This window comes from Solea solea, chromosome 1, assembly GCF_958295425.1.
Source record: "Solea solea chromosome 1, fSolSol10.1, whole genome shotgun sequence".
Classification (NCBI taxonomy): Eukaryota; Metazoa; Chordata; class Actinopteri; order Pleuronectiformes; family Soleidae; genus Solea; species Solea solea.
In genome coordinates this window covers 10,579,705-10,603,798 of record NC_081134.1, presented here as the reverse complement: position 1 = coordinate 10,603,798, position 24,094 = coordinate 10,579,705, and the positions used below count along the sequence as shown (strand labels likewise).

Genomic DNA, 24,094 nt, shown 5'->3' with positions numbered 1-24,094 from the left:
CCCTGTCTGTAAACGAAGATTTTTTCTGTTGTTGTTGTTGTTTCACTTAATGTGCTAGACAGGGTTTTTTTTTTATATTAGTGCAGAAAATAAATATAATTTACAAAAATGGGGTTTTATTGCCACGCAGGACATGGTCCAGTTTATTTCTGATGGGCTGAAGAAAAAAGAGGAGGCTTTTATAATTCAGTGAAAATATCCACGTGGAACTAATGACTGGAGAGAACTCCACAGAGAATGTAAGTAGCCTTAATGTTTCTGACGTTAGATGTTATACTTTGATGATACACATTTTAAGGTGTGAATAATGTGGAATAACTGGAATATTACTGGTGGATTTGGATAATGATTTCGGGATAATCAAGGGGAATAAAGGAGTTGACAATATTCGAGGTGAGGATCGTTTAGAGGAGAGATTGTGTAAAAGCGTTGGAGTTCACGCAAACTCTGGAATATTTAATGAGGCTCTCTGCTGCCATGTGCTCATGTGAGGAGTATTCATGTAGAAGTAGAGGAGGAGGAGGAGGAGGAGGAGGCCCCGGGCAGCGCTGCAGTGCAGAGTTCAGCAGGGAGATATTGTTGTGAGCCTGGGAAAGTGTAGCGGGGCTGACGCCAGACTCTGTTGTGCAGGTTGGGGGAACCTCGAGGATCCCAGACCCGATTGTCATGTAAATGTCGCTCCGGCACGTTGTTGAACTTGATGTTGACTTCTTCTTCTTCTTTATTTTTTGGGTGGGGGAGAGGCGGCGGGAGGAGGAGGTCGTGGTGGTTGTGGGAGGGGGGTCAATCTTCCCTGTCACTTGCTTGTGGGAAAATTCATCCGAGCGCGCGCGCGCACACACACACTCACACACACACACACAGAGGGGTGTGTGTGTGTTTGTTTGGGGGGGCCTTCAAGCTCAACATTATTATTGCAGCTATGTTTTATACGATATTTATAGCATTTTATCTGTGTGTGTGTGTGTGTGTGTGTGACTAGTACATTTGACTAGTAAATACAATCACTGTTGTCTTCTTACCAGGGCCTCACATCCACATATTGCAGTACCCTATTATATTCTATTATATTCCTCTTTTTTTATAACACACACACTCTTACACACACACACAGAGAGAGAGAGAGATCGAAAGAGCCAAACTAAATTACTAAAATGTGTGATTTAGTTAAGGTTAAAAATATCGCACACCATTCTAAGATTTAGTATTTAACTACAATAAAGGTTTTTGTGTGTGTGTGAGAGAGAGAGAGTTACAAAAAAAGAATATATCAGAACATAATAGGGTTTTGGATTTAAATTGCACTATAATGTGGACGTGAGGCCCTGGTATGAAGATAACAGAGGTTGTACTTTATTTACAAAATGTCAGGATATTGATGGAGTTGTGAAGCAGAAGATGTAATATATGTAATGCACACACACACACACACACATATATATATATATATATATATATATATATATATATATATATGTATGCATACAGGGATGATGATGATGGTGCACGTGTTCTCCAGCTCCTCATGGTCGCGCGCATGCTCAGCAACAAAGACGAGTGTACCTCCAGTGATCCAATGAAAATGAACACATGCAGCTCTTATGCTAATATTGCTACAGAGCTGTATGTATTTATTTCTTTATTTTTAATGTGCAGGGCTCTGCTGCTGCTCTTCTTTCACCGCGTGCCAACACCTCTGTATGTGTGCGTGCACGCTGTTAGTTCACTTACAGGATGACAGCAGCTGATTAGATCTAGTACTTATAGATGCTTCACAGGAGAATGGGATGCATTTACAGTGGAGCTGCTGCAGGCTGACGACACAGACACACACACACATACCGTCATACTAACAGATTATACCCATGCTCAATAATCAGATATGTAACTGCTATCAGATCAGATGAAAGTTTCGTGTGGAAACCGTGAACTGTGTCTCCCTGCTCTGCATGTTATTGCTTTACCTGTACACCACACACACACACACACACACACACACACACACAGAGAGAGAGGTTTTTTAAATATCCTTTCAAACTTTGGAAGATATTGCATGTTGCTATTCGGCTCGTGTCCCTGCCACATTGGCTTCTTCTTTCATCATGGAGTGTGATTGTAATCATCCTCACTGGCTCATCTTCTTACTCCATCTTATATCGCACTGGATCAAGATGAATGTAGCGTGAATATGCCATCAGGAAATGTGTGGCCACAATCACTGGATTCCTCTGCTTGCATATGGTGCCTAAACAGTGAATATGTATATAGTATGTTGTTAAAAAATAGAGATCATGAGGACAGAGGATGAGGATTAGAGAACAGTGAAGACTGTGTCAACCATGGGTATAAGCTTTAAGAGAAATAACCTAGAACGTGTGCCATAAATGTTCTTCTCTTTACATTACCTGAAACATTATGTGTCTCTTAGCACATATTTTAAGACGATTTGTTCCATAACTCCACAATACTCTGCAGAATACAGCAAAGGATTAAAGGGATTTAGTGTTGTTTGTGCAACATTACCCAGGGTTTTAAAGCGTGTACGGGGAGGAAAGCTTTTGTTAGAGCTACAAAATATAAAAAATATTAAAAAATAAAACAAGTCAGTGGTTGAAAATATACTCGTTTCACCCATGGATTCATTCTCACCAGGAAAAGGGCATTTATATAAATATTTAAATGCCACTATTTACACTGAATGATAATTATTGTGGGAATCAGCTCGTGGGTCCGGATACAAATGTATTCACTTTTCAAATAAGGTTTTAATATGATTCAGCTTCCCGCCACTCGCTCTCTCTCTCTCTCTCTCTCTCTCTCTCTCTCTCTCTCTCTCTCACTCCCTCTCTCTCTGAGGCGGAGTCTGTCCTTCTGCCGCCCCCCCCCCCACCCCCCGTCTCTCTCTCCCTCCCTCCCTCTCCTCCCTCTCTGCACTTGTCATTTGGTCCTCGCGCGTGTGAGGGAGAGGACACTGTGCAGCAGAGTCCATGTAGATAAAAGGACACTTTCTCTGCAGCTTTTACTCTCTCACTCTCTCACCCTCTCACACCGTCTCTCCTCTCCTCTCCTCTCCTCTCCTCTCCTCTCCTCGGATGTGATCAAACGCGTCACTGCTGAAACACGGGAAATATCCGGCAGAAACACCGATGGTGGATATTGTGTGGAGTTAATCTGATGTGCAAGTAAGCTGCTTTTCATACTTGTGACTGTTGATGTGAGTGATAATTACTGCGAATGAAAGGGGTTTACTGTTGTGTTTGTTGCGTCTATTATGGGCTGTCACAACAGCCGCACAATTAAAGGTTGTGCAGTGACAACTTTGATTGTGTGTTGAATCTGATGGTGTCAAGCTTAAATCAGTGCAAACCTACAACAGTCTCATGTTTAAAGAAGAAGAAGAAGAAAAAAAAAGGGGTTGTGATGTGGCTGCAAAAAAGGACGAGGAGGGCGTTCTGGCCTTTAAAGCAGCCTGCTGCACTTGAGATGCTCCAAATGTTTTTTTTATTGTTTTATTTTCTTGACAGTAACTGAGTTATTTAATTATTGTCATTGGGGGAAAGTTGAAATGTGATGGTGATCCACTCAGAAAAGTGTGTGTGTGCGTTTTTGCCGCCTCTTTAGGACCTTATAGAACAAACACACGACTTTTTCAGTCGTCATGGGGGAAATAAAAGAAGGTTCTAATGAGCCAAAAACTGTTTTTTAAATTTTAAGTTTTAAGATTGAGATTTTAATTGTGGTTAGGTGGCAGCTGGGTTTAGGGGTTAACCGGTTATGGTTTTGGGGATAAGGCAGTGGCTACATATGAATGGAAGTCAGTGCAGTGTCCTCACAAGAATAGATGTGTGTGTGTGCACTTCATATTAGACAGATTAGTCATTATAAACATATATGAAACCTAAAAGGTCTTTCTCAGTGTGTGTGTGTGAGAGAGAGAGTGTGTGAGACCTTTCTCTCTCTCTCTCCCTCTATCTCTCTCTCCCCCTCTATCTCCCTCTCTCCCTGTCTCCCCTCGCTGTGTTTTCTGTCTTGCACCGGAGAGGCGGCCCCTTTAAGAGACAACGGGTTAGTTTGTGTCTTTGGTTATCTAGCTGTATGAGTTTTAATTTCATAAAGCTAGAGAACCGAAAGTACTAACTGATGCCGAGGACTTCGGAGCCGGGGGTCCCTCGCTTCCTGCGTGGTGGAGGAGGAGGAGGAGAGGAGGAGGATGCCGGGCAGCAGCAGCATCAGCAGCAGCGGCGCGAGGAAGCAATAGCGACGGAACCTGAGCGCCGCTGCCGCCGCTGAAGGAGGAGTCGTGGTGGTGGTGATGATGGTGATGGTGATGATGGAGGAAGGAGAGTTCACTGAGCCTCATCATGTCACACCAGGTGTGATGTTAGTGCTGGTGCTTCTCTGGTGGACTGGTGTGGGCACGGTCACGGGATGAGCCACCTGCGTGTCTGTGAGGGCGTGAATGTTGATGCTCGTGGTGGTGGTGATGGTGGTGGTTGTGGGCATCGAGGTGATGCTGCGCGGCCTGTTGAGGACCAATGAATCGGCTTTTCGATTAACTTTAGGACCTCGGGGAGTGATGCATGCATGTAGGAGAAGACGAAGAAGAAGAAGAAGAAGAAACAAGCATGTTGTAAAAAGAAAAAACCCACAGTGGGTGCTGCTGCTGTGGACTTGTGTGATGACTGTGTGGGTGTTATAACAGCAATATCTTGAGGGATGAGACAGAAATAGTTAAAGGATACATGTGATTGGCTGATCCGGGAGTCACGTGACCGTGTTGGCAGCAGCAGCACATATCATCCTAAGATCTCACATGGTGGTTATGGAGATTGTTGTAGACCTTAAGTTGGTATAAGGGGTTAATTCACTGCCAAACTTAGTGTGAATATTCACTGTGTAGTAGGTTTAAAACCACATGGACAATTGCCATCATAATATGAACTATATTATACTGCACTCTAAGGCAAGATGTGAATAGTTTCCAACAACATGTATGTAGTATGTTTTATGAACTGCCATAAAACAACAAAGAAAAACACAAGAGTGAAATTGCAGCACTCAGATTGTGATTGTGATTCAAAAACTACTAATGAATCCCACACATCTCTGATGCTCCTCTCTGAATATTTCCCCTGCCTGTAATTAGCTTGAGTGTGTTTAGCAGTGACGTGTAACGAGATGCACATGCACACGGCTTGAATCTTTTTAGTGGAACATAAAGAGACAGGACGACAGTACAACACGACTGATTACACCACAAACGTCACGTATATCTCACAGTAGCGTGTTGTTCATATTGTTTCCACTAAAGCAGCAAACGCAGGCCATAACTCGGAGCACATCACAGCGTCTGTGATGAGAGAGACGTGGCCTGCTTCTAACGCCCTTTCATCACTGAGTTAGACATGGCAGATATGTTCAAATTTGTGTTTTCGCTGGGTGGATTATTTCCATGTTCGCCTGCGAGATAAGAAGAAAATAGGACATGGGCTCACAGTTGGATCTATTCTTGGAGCAGAATCAGCAAGCCTTAGAGATGACTGAATATCCCTGAAGTCCCAGCATGCTCTATTTAGACCATGACTGACAATATTTGATGTGCACCGTTAAACAAGAGAGCTCAGATTGCATTTACTATACAATATAGCTTTTGTACAGTGTTTAGGCCACAATTTGACCTCCATGTCAAATCAGGGATTACAATATTACGGGATGATGTAATCTTTATATCTTTTCTGATACTTGGCATTTTCAGCTCCTAACAAACAATTTACCGTTCACACGACAAGTAAAGATATTTGACCTTGAAATAAAGAAAATGAAGTGAAGGACTAAATAGCCCATGTGTGAAAACAAATGCATGTGTTTCCTCTTGTGTGTTATATATATATATGTTTCTCTGCTGCCTTACAAGCAACCCATTTACACCTGACATTTATGACGTCCTGTTTAAATGTCGGAGCTACAGCTGATCCTCTTTTTGTTATGTCTTTACAGGACAATGGCAGCAGCAGCAGCAGCAGCATCTGCCCTAAAGTTTGCACCAACTCCAAATGAAGCCAAACTGCACCAGAGAGGAGGAGGAGCTGCAGTCGTCCTGCAGGTAAATATGTGTGAGCAGACGTGTGTCACTATCATATCTACATTGCCACAAGTGCACCAGTTTGCTTTGCTTTATTTGTATCTTAGCACGTCCTATCATGACGCTCCTTCCTCTTATTTATTCCGGGTTATTTGTGAATAGCAATGAGTCAGTGGCGTTCAGAGAAGATGTTCAGGTCAAAGATTTTTTTTATTTTTTGCATCAGAAATTATTATTTTTTTTTTTTTTTAAACTGTGCGACACTATTGTCATCCTTACCATCGTTGTCAAGGAAAAACAGAGGGACATTTACGGCTTCTTCTTTTTTTTATCAGCACACAGTGTAAATGTCAGCTTTATATCATTCATGCATATGTCAGAATATATGCTGCATAATATAAGCGGTGTGTGTGCGACAGCAATGGACTGTAGCCTACAGCAACACGGGGAGTGTAAATGGTGTGAATTGAGTGACTGAAGTAAGGCGTCCATGTTGAATTCCACCATTCCTTTCTCCTTTGAAGTATTAACATTTTTTACATTATACATCATCTCCATCCTCCTCCCTCTCTCTCTCTTTCTCTCTCCCTCTCTCTCCTTTGCACACACACACACACTGAAACACTTCTCTCTCTCTTTCATTCTCATACATCCAGCGTTTTATCCCTTTAAAGACTATGATCCTATTTGTCAGGTAGAGTGTGTGGTAGGTGCCGGGGAGGTGGTCGTGTAATCTTTGCTGCGGTTCTTTATCCCGTTAGGAGAGCGCAGGCAGAGGGCTCACCCAGGGTTTGGACCTGCTCATGTGGAAAGAGTGTTTGGGTGGCTCTGTCCTTTTTCGCTCCTAATGCCTTGACGAGCCACCCTCCCCTTGTCCAAAGTTTCCTGATTATTGTGCACCAAGCATTGATTTGCATAAAGGTAAAGCCCATGTATTATTCAGCATTAGGTCACATCAGTTAAAGAGCCTAAATTCCACGTGAAGTCTCCTTAGATATGATCACTTTGCATTTATACTTGAATGCGTTTAAGGAATATTTTCGTTCAAAAACGTGCGTCGTTTCTGCCAGATCGACACAGAAAAAGTCCCAGCTTTAAGGCGGTCGGCATGTTCTCCTTCAGTGCCCCATTAAAAAAAAAAAAGCAAAAAAGCCCAGCATTAGAAATTAAACAATAAGTACGTATTGTTAGCAAGGTCAAATCTTCATGGTTCCACAACCTTGCCGCTCAATGGAAAGCTCAGTTATTCAAATTTGGTATGGAGTTCTTTGAGTTGCCCAGATTTTCCCAAGCTTTACATTAGCATATGCAAGGACTGGCCTGTGCTGCTGTTTTCTAGAGTGGATGTAAATTATAACCTCAGTATTATACAGGCTGATGGGAGATAAATCTCTGCAGTAATGCATTGCAGCGAATGGGCATGGGGTGGGGGGTTGGGGGGTGGTTTGAAGTGTGTCTGTGTGTGTGTGTGTGTGTGTGTGTGTGTGTGTGTATGGTGTGTGTGGTAAGAGGTACTGTACAATAGCTGGAGCCAGATGGAATACTCGTAGCATTATCGTCATGCTAAACCCTCTTTTCACTGGCTGCAGTTTGTCCAAATGTTCTACCACATACATAAGAAAAAAGGGACCAAAAAAAATAAATACATATATAAGGTTGCGCTAAAATTTTACATTTTCGGACTGTTTGGTGAACTAGCATTGGCATTGGGCGCACATTGTTTTTAAAAACAAATATTAACACAGAGGGATTACTAAGTCGAAATTGTCACTTGTGCGGTCCAAAAGGCTGAGGGGCTTCAAGCCTCATGAGCAGAGTGGAGATCTCTTTGGAATCCCTATGCAAACTAGGGCTTGAATAATGAGATGTATTTATGAAGGGCCGGGAAGGGGGTCCTGCTTTTGAAAGCCAGTAGGCCGAAGCCTCAATGGGATAGAGGGAGGAGGGGGGGAGTCGGGGAGTCAGACAAGGGGGAACGGGTGTGTGTGGAGGGGGTACAGGGGCCCCCAGCAGTCCAGGCCTCGGCTGAGGCAGCTGTGAAAAGGGGTCCCATCTTTTTCCCACGCCCAGCAAGACGCGAAACACTGCTGCAGCTCGCTAGGGTCAAGTCCCATCGCTAATATGTACACACATACATATACACGCATGCACACACACATAGAGGGCGAGATGTGTGTGTGTGTGTGTGTGTGTAAAAGTTGTGCAAATTAACGAGCTGTCTGTGAGGCTCTGTGACATGCGAACACCTGCTATTCTCCCAGAATGCTTTGCACACTCATCAGGGGCCATTGGGCTTGATGGGACAACAATTAGGTCATAACTTCAACTTGAACTTAAAATGAATGAAAAGGGCCTGATTCTAATTTTTTTTAATTTTGTCATCTTTTTTTTTCTCTCTCTCTGCTTTGTATTTTTTGAAGTATTCATCACGCACGTCTTTTTAAAATGTCACTGCAAGATGGTATTTACAATACACTGGTATTTGTTCGTATTTTGAATGAAATTGTTTTTGTATTTTTCTGCCAAGAAATTTGATATTTGAGTGATATTTTTCTTCTGTATGCGATGTGACCCTGTCTCTCATGAGACAAACTTGACCTTGTGCTTGACCCGAAACCCTAACTGTCAACTTGGCATCGTGTCTGTCCTCCCTCATGCACACACACACACACAGATCGGGACACACAAAAAGGACATTTTTGGGTCAGAGGACAATATGACAACGATAGGGGAATGTTGAGGCAGTTGAGCCTTTGGTGTGAACACTGTCTTTGTCGCAGTACAAGCAATCGCAGTGTTTTAGACTGAATACTGACACCTATCACATGGATTTACGTGTTTCAAGCCTGGCACTCTGATGCATTTCCACAATTATTTTTGCTCAGTCTGGTCAAGGAGCAGTGTATCTTATTTTGACCGTGTGAGACACCACCCTCCCAAAGAAGCTGGCGTCACATCCATCCCTTCCCTCTATCGCTCTCTAGATACTGGCACAATCAAAACAGTGCAGCACTCAGTTCCCTCCCCGCCGTCGCTACATCCGAGCCACACAGAGTGTCACACTAATTCAGTTCCCCCTGCCTGCTCGCGCTCCCAGCTTTAATTCCACACTGTGAAAGATGTACCGCGCTATCTCCTTGATTGTATTAGCAGGCATCCTCTCTTACCTTTCTGCCGTGCTCCTTCTCCCTTTCTCCTCTGCCTGTCCCTCCTTCTCTATATCTCCTTTCTCCCTTCCTCATTATCATGTTCCCTCCTATTCAGATGAATTTCAAATAGAGAGCGGGGCCCTTCTAATTAGCTCTGTAAAGATTCTTTGTCGTGGTCAGCGTGGGCACCAGTGTGTGCACTGAGAGGGGATGTGTGACAGCTAGTGTTAGCATAGAGAACGTGTGTATGGGCCCTTAATGAGGTTTGTTAGCTGAGTGTGTATCCTGCTGTTTGAATTCACCCTCGGCATCCTTTGAAGGAAAAGAGATGAAGAGAGCGAAGGAGGAGAGAGGAGTCTTTCAGCGAGGCGGCATGCAGAATGCAGATGATGCATTATGCTCCGTGTGGTTTTTTCATTTAAGTAGCAGATGACAGGACAATGAAGCTTTACCTTCACGTTGTTCATGAAGACTGTGAGAAATACAGCGGGGTCATCGTGCTCGCCAGACACCGGGGGGGGACGCTCCTCTCCTCAGACACCGCCAGCGACTCCAATAAAACCTTGGTGGGTTCATGCTCGACAGATTCTGAATTAAAGGAGGGAAAGTGACACGAGGAAATATTAGATCAGAATTCATCGACTGGCTTTGCATGAAGTCTGGTGAATGCGGCTTTAAGACACTTCAGGAAACTCGGATGAATGGGAGGCCAGGTGCACAGATTCTCTTCATCGTTTATGGTTGTGAGTAAAAAGGGAATGAAAATGAGCTCCCTTTGCATAATTATTAAGTGGGAAATTCTTGACCTTATACTTACATATGTATTTATTTCAACGACGACACACTACTGACTAACTCTAAATGTAATGAATGGGCATTATTACACACTCTATATTGAGAAGTGATACCATGAGCCACATAAGATTAGAACAATGGGTCCTTACCTGATGCTTGAGCACCATCTGGACACGTCCATGATACTTGAGTTTGCAGAAACCTTGGAACACACACTGCATTTCTCTATGGAGGTAAAGAAATACAAACTCACATGTTACACATTCAGCCGGGGGCCAGTCAAGAAGATTGGCAAAATAACTGGTTATCAGTGAGGAGGAAAGAAAGGATTTAAAAATGTAGTCAAAAGTCAAAGGAGAGGTGGTGGTGGAAGCGTGTGGTAGATTAAAGATGGCTCTAAACAGACCAGAGAGCGAGAGGAAGGGAGAGAGAGAGAGAGAGAGAGAGAGGATGGAATGGGAAATGAGAGATGGTATAGCTCCAAAGAGCCAACCTGCTGGGCTCGCCTGCTGCCTCAGAGATTACAAACTGTCACTCAGGATGCAGGCACACAACCAGGACAGACATCATTTGCTCATATTATACTGTACGACTGAAACAGTTGTCCAAACACCTCCCTCTGCTCTCCTTCCTTTTCTATTCTTCATTCCATTTCGAGGCGGTATTTTTTCTTTTTGCCTGTGCACATGCATGTGCAGGAACCCCTAATCTAGTTCCCTCGATTTCCCTGCTCTCACTACTTTCGTTTCCCATTGATGAAATGAGTCAGTTTGCCGTACACTCGCTCCTCTCATTGTCTGATGGTTCGTTGCCTCTCCATAGGAGGTAGAGAGTGTTCGGGCTCTTTTCCCTGTTTTTACCAGTTTACCAGTGTAATCCTTTACATCACCACAATGAGCTCTCACACCAGCCACAGGATTCTATTAGGCTCCCAGAGAGACACAGGATCTCCATAAACATTTCCCAGCTATCCTCACCGCCCACCCACCACCTATACCATTATGTGGCCACAAACACAGATAGTTTCTTCTATACATTTTAAGCAGACAGTTCTTTTATTTAGTGAGAGAAGAGTCCTCTGGAAATGCAAGGTAAAATAAAAAGCTTATGCATTTACATTACCAGCAGCTTGTTAGTGCTGTCAGCTCCGCTCCCGCGCTGACTCCCAAAACAGTATTCCTTTACAACTGCAGTGTATATAACAAGCAACTGTGAACAATGACACACTTGTTATATGGTCTTTGGAGGAACACTAAAGATGTTTTAAAAAAAAAAAAAATACGCTGGAGTCACTGGAGGATGCGAGTCCTGCTTTCTGCTGCAAACACGCTGCCATTAAAGTCTGCAGATTCACGGCCGCACCTTTGAAATGTACAAAAGCACTGAGTTTCATCAGCAGTACTTTTTCTGAGTGTGATTATCGAACAGCAGAATACTGCTGCTGCTAATATGTCAGATGGTTTTTTTTGTGTGAGGTAAATTGTCTTTAATTGTTGTGCTGCTGTGACAGGCAGACGGGAAAGCGAGAGAGATGACATTCAAAGAAAAGGAAAAAAAAAAAGTTCACCATCTTGGAATCAAACGAAGGACACTGCAGTTGTAACAGCTTTGTGTGTGTGTTATTTTATAAAATAGACACACCATGTCTCAGTCACTGATAACAGTCTGTAAATCAGTGTGAAATCTTTGCAAGCATTAGATTTTGCAGTTGTTATTTATTGTTATTGTCAGAAGTCCTTAAATATGTTTTTACCAATATTTAAATATTGGTAATATTAAAAATAATCCGACAAAATGTCTCTGGATTTGGTCGGGGTATATTTTCCATTAAGCAATCATTACTTTTTGATGTACGTCATGTATTCCCGGTGTCTCCAACAAGTAGCTCGCAAGCTACCAGTAGCTCCCAGCTCGTCAAAGGTTTCAATAATCGAACATAAACCTGCTTACATTTTTAATCAATCCCCCCTTCAAGCTCATTCAGTTTGTTTGGGTTGAAATGAGAATAATGTTAAAAAAACACGAGTAGCTCTTGGCCATTTTCATTTTTGTCAAAGTAGCTCTCAGAAGAAAAGAGGTTAGAGACCCCTGATGTATTCTATCCCTCATTGTAAATACACCTATATTACTATGTTATAAAACATGCAGACTGATCTTCTGCTGAACAGGCTTATATTTAACCAAGCACTGACTTTTAATATATTTCTGTGTTTTCAATGTCTCTCTCTTTCGTTCCTCAAGTCCAAAGCCACGGGTCACAGGCCCCTCACTCATCCACAAACATATCCCTCTGCCGTCCATCTCCCTCCTCCTCCACCCATCTTGATAATGCAGCTCTTTTCTTTCTTGCTGGGTGGAGGGCTGCCCTGAACCAACATTGTCCCCTACGCCGGCTCTAGTGGGGGGCCCTATTGTGTGTGAAGGAATGGCAAGTTAACACCCATGTCTGAACCCTCTCAATGGACGCATTGTGTCTGAATCTTCCTCAGGCTCACCCAGTCTCACCTCACGCTCTCCACTGCACAGGACAAGTGTGGGGCTACTCCCGGGTGCTCCCCCATTACATGCTGAAAACATGCACAAAATAGCAAACTCAAACTCTCCAATAAACCATCTACCACCTTCTTTGTGTTGTGCAATTTATCAGCAAAAGCGCGCTGAGCTGGATATGTCTTTGCTGCTGGTCGCGACAAAAATTGGGGTCAGTGGGTGTTTGGTTGCTGCAGGAGGCCCTGGCAATTTCTTTTTTTCTAATAGAAAAGAACAAAGCTACACATAAAGGACTGTTTGGGATTAGCATGATAACAGGGTGCAGAATTCTTTTTCAGAATATTTCAAGAGAAGTGAAGCGATCCACGAAAACAAATGTGTGTAGAATTAAAAAATAATAATAATCTCATACGCGTAGTAAAACTGTGTAATTTGACGATTATAAAGGAGATCACATTTACTATTATATAGTATGTGCACTGATGTGAAGGATTTATATTTTAGAATATGACGAGTAATAATAAGTGTGTCTGTGTCTCATGCTCTATGCTGAGCTTTTTATTTTATTTTTTCTTACTGGATATCAACAAACGCCTTGAGGCAGGTTACCAAAGAGCAAGTTGGCGTTTCTTCCCACATATTTTTAATCAAAGTGTTAGTGTTTACATTTGCATTAACATTGAGCAGAGGGACGCTGAGTGCCAAAGGTGAGATTTTGAAAAAACATTCTCTATTTTTCCTTTTTCAGATAGAATCATGGAGTGGGTGGATGGAAAGCTGGATAAAGGCTGGTAGATGACTGAACTCAGAGCCCCAGCACAGCTCATCATCATTGCCATGGGCTCTCATCTTCCTCCTCTCCTCCTCTGGCCCATACCTCCATCCAAGGGTCCAGTTGAGGCAGTGAAGCCCAGGCAGGGGGCTAGTGAGTGGGCTGGGAAGGATGGAAAAGGTCCCTGAAGGCTCGAAGCACCTCTGGAGCTCCCGTCATGCAGGAGAAATCAATATGAAACACAAAGCCTACACAGCTCTGAGTTGGGTTTCCTGTGTTATTCTGTGGCCTTGGGGCCCACAGACCTCCAAAGTACGGGCCCCTGCATGGCCCTCTTGGCTGCAGCTCTGGCACCGAAGACTGGACCTCAAGTCTCGATCTACGCCGGCTGTGTGTGTGGTTCTGCTGAAGGGGAATTCTCCCCAAATAATATCCAATACTGAGACTGCTTAAAGATTGCCGAGAGGGATATTCCTTTCTCTTGATTTTTTTTTTTTTTTCTTCGTAAGATTGACATATCCCCCATTCTCTGCCTCTGGCTGTTTAAATACCCGTTTTGGAGATCCGCTTTTGACTCGCTCTCCATCTACAAGTTGTTTATTCCCTGACAAATGTTTTACATTTGACAAAGAGAGACTGCTCTGTCTGTATTTTTTCTCTTCCTCTCGTGGGTTTGCTGTTACTATGGTGAGCTGTGGTCATGTGACTGTTCAAACACATGAAGTATGAGCATCTTTTTTTTTTTCCTCCACTCTGTCAGACTGATTAAAAGCTGACAAAAACCACAAAGAGGGCCGAAGATCACAAAGCAGAGACCTTCCCACCTTACAGTGAAAACAGTGAAATGGCAAGTATCTGTCTTAAGCCCATGTCCTTTTGTCTGCTCCATATAAATCTCTCACATTGCCTTGAATGTTGGCGAATGAATGTAGCGTGCGTGCATTTGCTCAGATAGGACGATTGTTGAGCCTCTCTATACATGCAGAGCTGTGTGTGTATGTGTATGAATGGACTTTATGTGCTCGGCCTTGATAGTGATTACCAGTGAGCAGCAGCAGCAGCGGCAGCGGCAGCAGCAGCAGCAGCAGCAGCGGCAGCGGCAGCGGCAGCGTGTGCACCCACAGTTCCCAAACTGCTGTTGCTGTCACAGTAATGCAGTGTGGTTGTTTCTGTCCAGATGGGCACAGCGTCATACAAAATGGCTGCCAGTCTTTCCCCCTCTGCCAAAGATGGCGGGCAAATCGCTGTTGTCTGCCATCTGTGCGACCGTTAGCTGTTATCAAATGCAAATCACGGTTAATTGCATTTGCATAGCCTCCAAACATCACGTCGTTGGCGTGTGCTGATAAATGTTCGTTTGAATGTGGCGCGGCGGCGCGCAGGCAGGATGGGAGTGAGGTTTTAAAGCGTATTCGGTGGCGTTTCGTTCGTTTTCCTCATGAGATGCGAGCGTTCACACCTTGAAAATGTGCTTGATGGGTGTTTGATGTGTGTCAGACCAGGAGCTCGGGCGCTCTGTGCCATATGGTCCGTGCATGTCTGCATGTGAAACCCCTGCATGCAAATGTTTTCACTGTACAAAAGGCTAAGCTGCCGAGGCTTTATTTAATCAGAAAGTGCTCCGTCACGCGTGCAAACTCAACCTTTTTTTTTTTTTACGCACGGACGTACAAAACGAGACGAGAGATTTAGGCGAACGGAGAAGCTCAAACGTACACATGAAGTCTAATTAAGAAGGCATCCATCATGGGCCCAAGAAAAGTCCAGACAGACTGAGCTTAATGGTCTAATTTTCATGGACATGAGTGTCTGTTACCATGGAGGAGTGATTTTATTAGAGGTTTGTATAAACAGCTGTCCATGTAACACTGGACTGTAGCTTTGACGTGTGTAAGGCTGCTTCCCAGGAATATGTCTAATCTCATGGTTTAGGTCCAGGTTTTGAGGTGTTTATTTAGCTAGAGGATTGAAGCGTTGTTTAAATGCACATCTCACGTTTTTTGTTGTTTTTTTTTTTTGCTTTTTGGCATTACAGGCTTTTGTGATCACAATCGAGTGAGCAGGTCTCGTTGTTTTTTTTATTTGGAGGGGGGGGCACTAATTCACACAATGAGAGTCGTCTGAGCGTCTCGGGCAACAATGCAGCGCTCGTATTTGCATTCGCCCATCGACGCAGCTGCTGTGCTGTACAGTTACTTCTACTGTGGGCAGCAAAATGGCGGTCACGCAAATCACAGGGTCTGTCTGCTGGTCGTGGGAGCTGAGGAGAGCAGGGAGGAGGAGGAGGGGTGAGGGGGAGGAGGAGGAGGAGGATTTTGGGGTGTCTGGTTTGAGTGAGAGAGGGTTGCGGGGTCTAGACTGTGGGGTGGGGAGGTCGTTCAGGAGGGGATGATGGAGTGGGGGGTGATAATGTTGAGGTTATTATTTGAGAAGGGGGAGCGTCTGGTTTTAGGAAGAACCATTAATGAGGGACTGGGGGTGGGGGGCGGTTTAGTTTGTCTGCATTTGTGAGCATGTGTCTCTGTCTCGCCATTTGCATAGCGTGATGAGGGCGTCCATATGCCGTGCAGTGAGACAAATTCAGCCACAGCCCATGATGCTCATCTCTGCAGGTCTCCCTCACATGATGTGAATGAAAACCTGCCAAGTGTTGCAGCCTTCCTCATCTGACAGTGACATTATCTGACGGAGAGCAGGAACACGCACTTCCCCATCGCTCACAAAAAGAACACAATAACACCCCTACTGTACCGACTGCCTCGTTGCATCACTGTTTCTGGTTGTTACACCAGCCAATGAGGGCATGTGGAGGTTCTTTTGGCCAGTGACAAATGGTTAGGAATCAGGAGGAGGAAGGAAACAGGAAAGGGGAGTCATGAATTTACCCTTGATGTGCCGGAGTAAAGAAAAACGACACAGATACGGAGGTGTAGAATTTGGAGTGACCGTAGCAAAGGATAGTGGAAGAGAGGAGGAGCGACATAAAATAATGATCTCATGGTGACAAACGCATCAGGAAATGTAAGGAATACCACAGCTGGACAGCATTAAAAGTGAAATAATGGCGTTTGTCAGAAGCAGATGAGATTGTGTTTTCTTTGTCCTCCACTCATGAAAATAAAAAAAAAGTCAAGATGAAGAAAGAAAGAAAATAGAAATACTACAACATAGCAAAAGATTTGAAAGTTAAAAAGCCAATAGTCCAGGCTAATGCATGGCAAAATTTAAATATTGCGTGTCAATGTATCGCAAACAAACTCAGACCGTTGCCACGGTTTCAAGCAGTTTTCAAATCTTTATAACTTTTCCACAACAAGAGTGATCTGGTTTCCAAATCTGTTTGTTGTGTATAAAGTTAAGTATAAAGTATACTGAAGTAATAAGATGCTGGCGGTCAACATGAGGCCCATGCTTAAAAAAAAAAAAAAAAAGTCAGTCAGACAGCCAGATGCAGACACAATGCAGATTTCATGTATGAATGCTGCTGAAAGTGTGATCATCTCCTGTGCTGTGGGTCTGCACTCGGAGCGTGGGAATGTAAGGACGACATATGCACAACAGTCGGGCGCTGGCGAGACAGCCTCGCTGGCCTGAATGCTGTTGTAGCAGCTGAAAGAGGACCCTAGAGTTCATGGGTCAAGGCCAGCAAAGGGGTTGTCTGCCTCATGAGTGTGTGTGTGTGTGTGTGTGTGTGTGTGTGTGTAGGACCACTTAGGTGTCTGGGTCTTATAGGATGCAAATGAATTTGCCAGGCTGTTTGATAAGCACTGTTGTCTATTGTTCCCTCAGTCTGGTTGCTCAGTGAGGACTAGACTGGGTGTAGACTTGGAAAAGAGCTCCTTCATCATCTTATAGTTGCAGCAGAGTGGAAGACAGGCTGATAGACAGGCAGCCTAAAGTCAGACCTCCCCTGCTGAAAGTGTGATTGTGTTGTCTGGAAGCCTTTTCTCCTCACATCTTTGCTTTCTGTGGCATTTCTTCTCTGAGTGACGCATTGGTCTCAGGCTCTCCAGTGTGGTGCCTGTCTTTGTTCCTTTCTAGATTGATGGCAGCTTTGTAAAAAAAACAAAAAAAAACAAAAGTGAAGACCTTGGTTTAGTGCATGTATTCAGATACTGGTGGTTTGAGAGCTTTCGCCTCTGTGATTTCTGTTAAATCAGAGAGAAAAACGTCTGATGAGAGGATTTAACACACAAACTTTGACTTAATGTCCACAAGTTTATGAATTGATCATTTACTGTAAATGATATGTAAATTCTGACGTGATTAAAGAGAGTCAAAACATTTTTTATTTACCATAATATTCAAAAATATTCAAAAAGCACACTAATTTAATTCACATGTCCACAACTGGAGTGTTCTAGTTATTCATTTGACGTTTGAAGCAAGTGTTGCTTATATTATATATTAAATCTGCTATATCTTTAATTGTTGTCCAAAAACACTTCAAACAGTGCCATAAGCAAATTGCAAGTACTGTTCTATATTCTAATGCCAGCTTTTTGTTTTTTTCTTTAATGTAGTTATACGTGGTCGGAACAATTTGTATCTTTAAATTCTCGTCATTGATTAAGAGTTTTGCAGTCAGTGCAGTGAATATTGAACTGAAGCAGCACTGGCTTGTTTTTTTAATTATACGGCAAATCAAATACGGCAAAATCTGTCAGGAAAAAAATCACAAACTTACTGTCGGTATTTTACCCACCAAGTGACGTGTGTGTGTGTGTGTGTGTGAGAGATTGAGAGAATGTATTCACAATGGAAAGTAGACCTCAACAAAAGCTGCACATATAAACGACTGTTTGACTGAACATTGAATATTATGATTGTAGGAAATAGTACATTTAAGAATATTAATCATTGACCGTTTTGGTTTTGGGTTAGTGTTAGTGCTAATATGGGAAATATAGACTTATACATTCCGTGTCCAGAGCATTAACATGAACAAAGCGCTGTATGTATAGAGGTGCATTGCTTATGGTATCCCTTTAAGAGGGAAAGCATTACCTCATCACAAGCTGTGTAAAGGAAGGAAGTTAGTGAATGGGTGAAGGAGCGCAGTGCTAACTCTCTCCACTCCTTTATGCCTGTGGGTGCAGGCTTCATTAGCTCTACAGAAAGGTACGGCTCCCTCCACGTCCCCTCAATAGACCCATAGACCTGTCTCACTGACACAGGCTCTGACTCAGTGGGGCGTGTGTGTTACCTGATAGTTTCTTACTCATGTCTAAAAGAAGCCTGGCATTGACTCACATCTCTCTCTCTCTGTCTTTGTCCCTCATTCTCGTTTTGTCTCGCACACGTTCCATTATTCTCCATTTCATTTCTTTCTTTATTTGAACTCACCACGTTTTGTCTTCCAGTCACTTTGTTCCTCTGTGACTCAGAGCGGCCATCATTGGACAATGTTGTATTTCAGCTTCATGCGTCTATAGAAAACAATAAAAGAACAATACAATTATTGACCAAAACACGTGTAACTGCAGGACCGTTCTGTTGTACTTAAACGGACGCAGAGGACAAAGAGCTGCTGTTTTTGCAGGTTACCTTTACAATTTCATTTTAAAAACGATAGTGTAACATTACTTAGCCTTTCTTAAGGTATTCAGAAATTTGAATTTCCGTCACTTAGTCCTGGTGCCAGATCTGTGATGTGTTTATTTCCTCTTTGTTATTTAACATGACCTTTTCTGATAATTCTGTGACTTTGTGTAATGCTGTGTAATGAGACTTGCGCCTTCTTTGAAAATAGGCTAACGATCAGCGAGAATATTAGGTTTAAAACGATCATAATTGCAAACTGAACAGTTAACTAGTGATTTACATTTATTACAGTTGACTCTAAAGAATGAACTAAGCTAATTTTTCCCTCAAAGATTAGAGCCTACTGTACGTTGATCAACCGAATCAGGTCTTCACTTACAGAAGTGAGATTTATTCATAAGTGGAATTTTAGGTTAAATTTGCACGTCCTTTAAATGTGATTATGAATCTGAAAGTGATTCTTCTGTCACCAAACTAATTTGAGCCATATCATTCTGCAAATTTTACATTTTCGCTGTAATTTCACTGGCAAAAGGATGTTGTTTTTTTGTCGTTGCTTTCATTAAAACCTGTCCTGACAGCCAGGTGAGACACGGAGACGCTGCTCAGACGATGGCAGTCACCTGTCCTGAACAAACCATGCCTCTGTTTCCCATCAGGCCTTGTGTGTGGACTGCTATTCTGGGGTCCTCTTTTAGTGAGGAGGGGGGGGAGGAGTATACTGTATGAAGGCAAGCGTGCTGCGCTCTGTAGCAGGGACGATTAACATGGGCAACTATACCGCCTCCACCTCTGCTCATTGTTGGTGTGCATGCGGCATTAATGAGCTCAGCATGGCACTCACCAATCGCTCATCATTCACTTGTGATTAAACCAAAGGAGCAAATAATTCAGAAAATGCAGTCACTGCGACAACCCAGAGTGTATCCATAGACAGTTGTGGATATTACGCAAACCTGCTGTTTAAATGATTGATTTCCACATGAGCCTATAGGCCGTATCTCTACGGGTTCAAAACAAGCAAAGGTAGTGAGGAAAACTTTGTTTTACAAGCTTTGACTCAGAGATAGAAGTCCTGAGAGAGAGAGAGAGAGAGAGAGAGGATGGTGCTGTGTCCTGGTTTGTGGTTCCACTGGGAAAGACACTTTCACATTTCCCCTGCAAAATAAGATCGGATGAGCTCTTTTAACACTAACACACACACACACACAAACGCACCCGGTTTTGTTGTCGAGGCAGCAGGAAACAAATTGCCCCAGATTTAAAGCAGACCTGCTTAGCACATGCAGCAGTTCACACTTCAACTGAATCAACTCAAACACCTCTAAAGGTAGAGTGTGTAACATTTGTTTCAGGAAACTGAATTTACCTCTATAACGTGTGTGTGTGTGTTTGCAAAGGTGTGGAATGGCTTTAACGTAGAAGCTGTTACGTTTTTGTAGCCTTAGAAATAATTTTTTAGACGTATTTTAGGCAAAGGCCTTTATGTATGGGGGCCGCTGTCTTTCTGCTGCAGCTGGAGCACAGCCTGCATTTCAAGCTTACCACACAAACCAAGAAGAATGACATGCTCTCTGGTGATGCGTTTGGGAAAAGAGTTCCTCTGTATGTTACAATCTACGGAACCTTTAAATTATTTTTTTTTTTTCCCCCATCCCTCTCCTCACCTTTTTATGCACAATCACTGTATCACATGTCCTGTAAAAGTCCATGTGCACATGCATATACGTGTTACAGACAGCCTGGCCTCTGCCCCCTGTCCTGCTGTGAAGCTTTGATTCCCAGGCTCGGAGGCTCTGGTGCGCGCACACACACACACACACACAGTCGCACACACACAGTCACACACACACACGTGTACTCTGTTGGCTCTATTGGTTTAGCTGTCGCTCGGCCACCCATTCAGAGCTCAGTCACGGCCACTTAGAGTGCAGCAGACTCAGGGATTCAGACGAGCTGTGATCCAATGACATGTATTTATAATAAGGGGGCTGTGGGGACGTCTTTGTTGGATGGACACAATGTCGGCGTATGAGGGTCTGTGTGTGTGTGTGTGTGTGTGTGTGTGTGTGTGTGTGTGTTGGGAAAGTAGGCAGACCCCCACCCTCAACTCACACCCTTCTCATGCCACAAATTCAAGCTTTTTCTGTGTTTCTCTTTTTCTCTTACTTTGGCAATTCTCTCTCTCACACACACACACACACACACACACACACACACACACACACACACACATGTTCGACATTCATGACTTGAGGGGACATTGCATTGACTTACATTCATTTCTTGGAGACTTACTCTAACCTTAACCACAATTACTACTGGCCTAATCCTAATCCTAACCCTAACCCTAACCCTAACCTCAACCTAACCATGAAACATACGTTATGGGGACTTGCTTTTTGTCCCCACAAGGAGGACAAGTCCCCATAATGTGACTGTGTAAACAGGTTTTGGTCCCCACAACATTAGTAATACCTGGTACACATATACACACACACACACACACACACACACACTCACACACACACACACATATACACACACACACACACACACACACACACACACACACACACACACACACACACACACAGAGACAGACAGAGGATTGTGCATGCGTCTTAGGACACTGCATTGACAGCCTAAACAAAGTGTTACCTCTAAAATGAACTGTTCACATTCAAATCTCAGTCCTAAACTTAACCAGTTCATCAGACATTAGTTTCTGCCTCATTAGGACCAGGTTTTGGTCTCCATGAGGATTACTGGTCCTGACAAATACAAGTATACTCACACACGTCCTCTTGATCTGTGGAAAAAAGATTGACCTCGTTACCACGTATACCCGTGCAAGGATATCATTTGAATAATAAACCGAGGACGTTCTCGCATTCTGTCACACCTTTGGGTTATAGGGTTGAAATTAGGATTAGATTAGGGTTAGGTTAAGGGGCTAGAATTAGAATTAGAACGCCTTCATTAGCCTTTCACAAAATGAGTGTGCTGCAGCTGAAACAGACAATAAAAACATGCAAGACAAATTTCAGGCATGTTTTGACTGTGTCCTCACAAAGATAGACGTGGTGTGTGACACAAGCCTTGATAAAGCATGGTTTACTACAGCAGGGGTTGGCCGCCTGTTTTAAATATTTTTTTAAAATAAATCAAAGATAAGCAGAGAAGAAGAAGATCTCAAGAGGGTGATCTTCGAATTGTGCAGTTATTTTTAGGCTCGTGTGAAAGGACACACAATCTGGATGGATTGTAGAATTCTCCACCTTCTCCGTTTATGTGTTTCTCTTTAAACCTGTGTGTGTTTTGTGTTTTTCCCTATTTAAAAAAGCACTGTTATTGTAAAAGCAACAATGTTAGATGCATAAAATAATATAAATACAACACAAAACATTTTTTACACGCCTCACTTTCACATATGTGCCATTTTGGAGGCTGGACTGTGTCACCTCTCTGGGACAGTGTGGGTGGGAGCAGAACCCAGGAGAGCTCTACAGTCTTGGGAAGGACCCTCATTATTGCCCAGTGTCTGAAGCACTGCATGTGTCCAGGGACTGTAGTCTAGCAATGATCTCCTCAATCACAACTGAACCCTTCTACTCTTCTTCCCACAACCCACACACATACACACACCTATTTTACTGAGACTTAGAGACCCACAGAGTCAGTGGGATTTGCTCCCTTTTCATATATGATAGTGATTTAGTTCTGGTAAATTCAGGACAGATTAGGATTAAATCGTGTGTGTGTGTGTGTGTGTGTGTGTGTGTGTGTGTGTGTGTGTGTGTGCCCTCAGGCATGATTGTTGGGCTCCCTTTTTTATTCATGCATGTCATCTTGATGCTCCAGACTTTAGGGGTCAGGGGTGAACATGTGTAGACTGAAACACAGGCATTATCTGCATTGACCATGAAAACGTTGTATTTTGTCTGCACTTGGTTTGAAAAGTGCTGCGTCAGCTGTGTAACACGATGAAGACAGACATGATTATTCACTCTGAAACCTCGTGGCCAATGAGAAGAAGACAGTTGTATTATGCATTTGATGTTGGGTTGTTTTTTTTGTAGTAGTTGGGTTTTTTTTGTCTTGTTTTATTTTTAGTTTTGTGTCCCAGTTCTGTCATTAATGTCCTGTGTGTTCTTTTTTTCTTGCAGATCTATGATGCACTGGAAACAGCAACAGCAACGACGACGTGTTAAATGGCTTCTGTCCAAATTGGGCCTGACCACGTCTATGATTTGATGGTTATAATAAATAAATACATAAATATATAAAACAAAATGTATTACTACTCTTTCAATCTGTGCCTTGAGTTAAGTTTTTATCATCAAAGATTTCATGTATTAAATGTATAATTAAATTGGGTTTTATTTCTTTTTTTACCCAAAAAAAATCCTGGTTTTGTTAACGAATATGAAGTAAAATATGACAACGGGTCAGTGAACGTGTCGAGGCTGTGAGAGTCGACTCGTTTGAGCTGCTGTAAATATGTCTGTGTGTACAGTAAATGTAGAAATGTCCACAGTATTTCCTGCATGTGTGATCAATAAAGTAAACATTGACTCTGAAATTGTATCTGTGCATTTAATCTTAGTCTTCCGACTCAACCTAATTTCCACAAAATCTCTTAATTTCGATGTGGTGCAAATTGTTTTTTTTCTTCAGTGAATCCTGTTGTGACACTAAATGCTTTTGTTAAATTAACTTAGATGTTGTTATGTTAACATTATTTATTATTGGAAACTGCACTTAAATATTTCACACTTAGAAATCAACATTTTAGTGTTTTTGTTACATATATAATAAGCCTTAATTAAACCAAGCTACGACATTTTTACTCTAAATTAATCTAAATTAAATGTAAGGTTTGAGAGTTCCCCGTGTTAAGTGTTTCATTCTGCTTGTTTTTATTTTGATTTTTAATACTGAGGAAACCATTTTCGTACAATTTAGAAATGTTGTTAAATTTCTAAATTGTGTCCAGAGGCCCAGCAGCTGAGTAATCTAGTTTGCAGGCCAGACTCCTCACAGGAGGATAATTAATATACTGCCCATCAAACATAACCCTGTTTTTAAAATAGACTGGACTGTTGGAGCAAAACTGCAATAAAGGGAAGGCTATTTTTTTAAGCTGGAGCTTTAAAACGAAAATATTTTTAACCTTAACCCTAATGTGAGGAACTACAGTACTTTAAAAACACCAAATCATCCACAGGCCCAGAAGACAATATTTTTACAATAGTATTC

The 24,094-nt window shown here is 42.7% G+C and overlaps 1 long non-coding RNA gene across 1 annotated transcript; it reads left to right on the top strand.

Moving 5' to 3' along the window:
- Nucleotides 1–2,946: 2,946 nt before the first annotated feature.
- On the top strand, nucleotides 2,947–14,132 carry LOC131469990 (uncharacterized). The gene is made up of 3 exons (XR_009241849.1): nucleotides 2,947–3,182; nucleotides 5,998–6,103; nucleotides 13,265–14,132. It is a non-coding gene; the product is annotated as an uncharacterized LOC131469990 (long non-coding RNA).
- The last annotated feature ends 9,962 nt before the right edge of the window (nucleotides 14,133–24,094 follow it).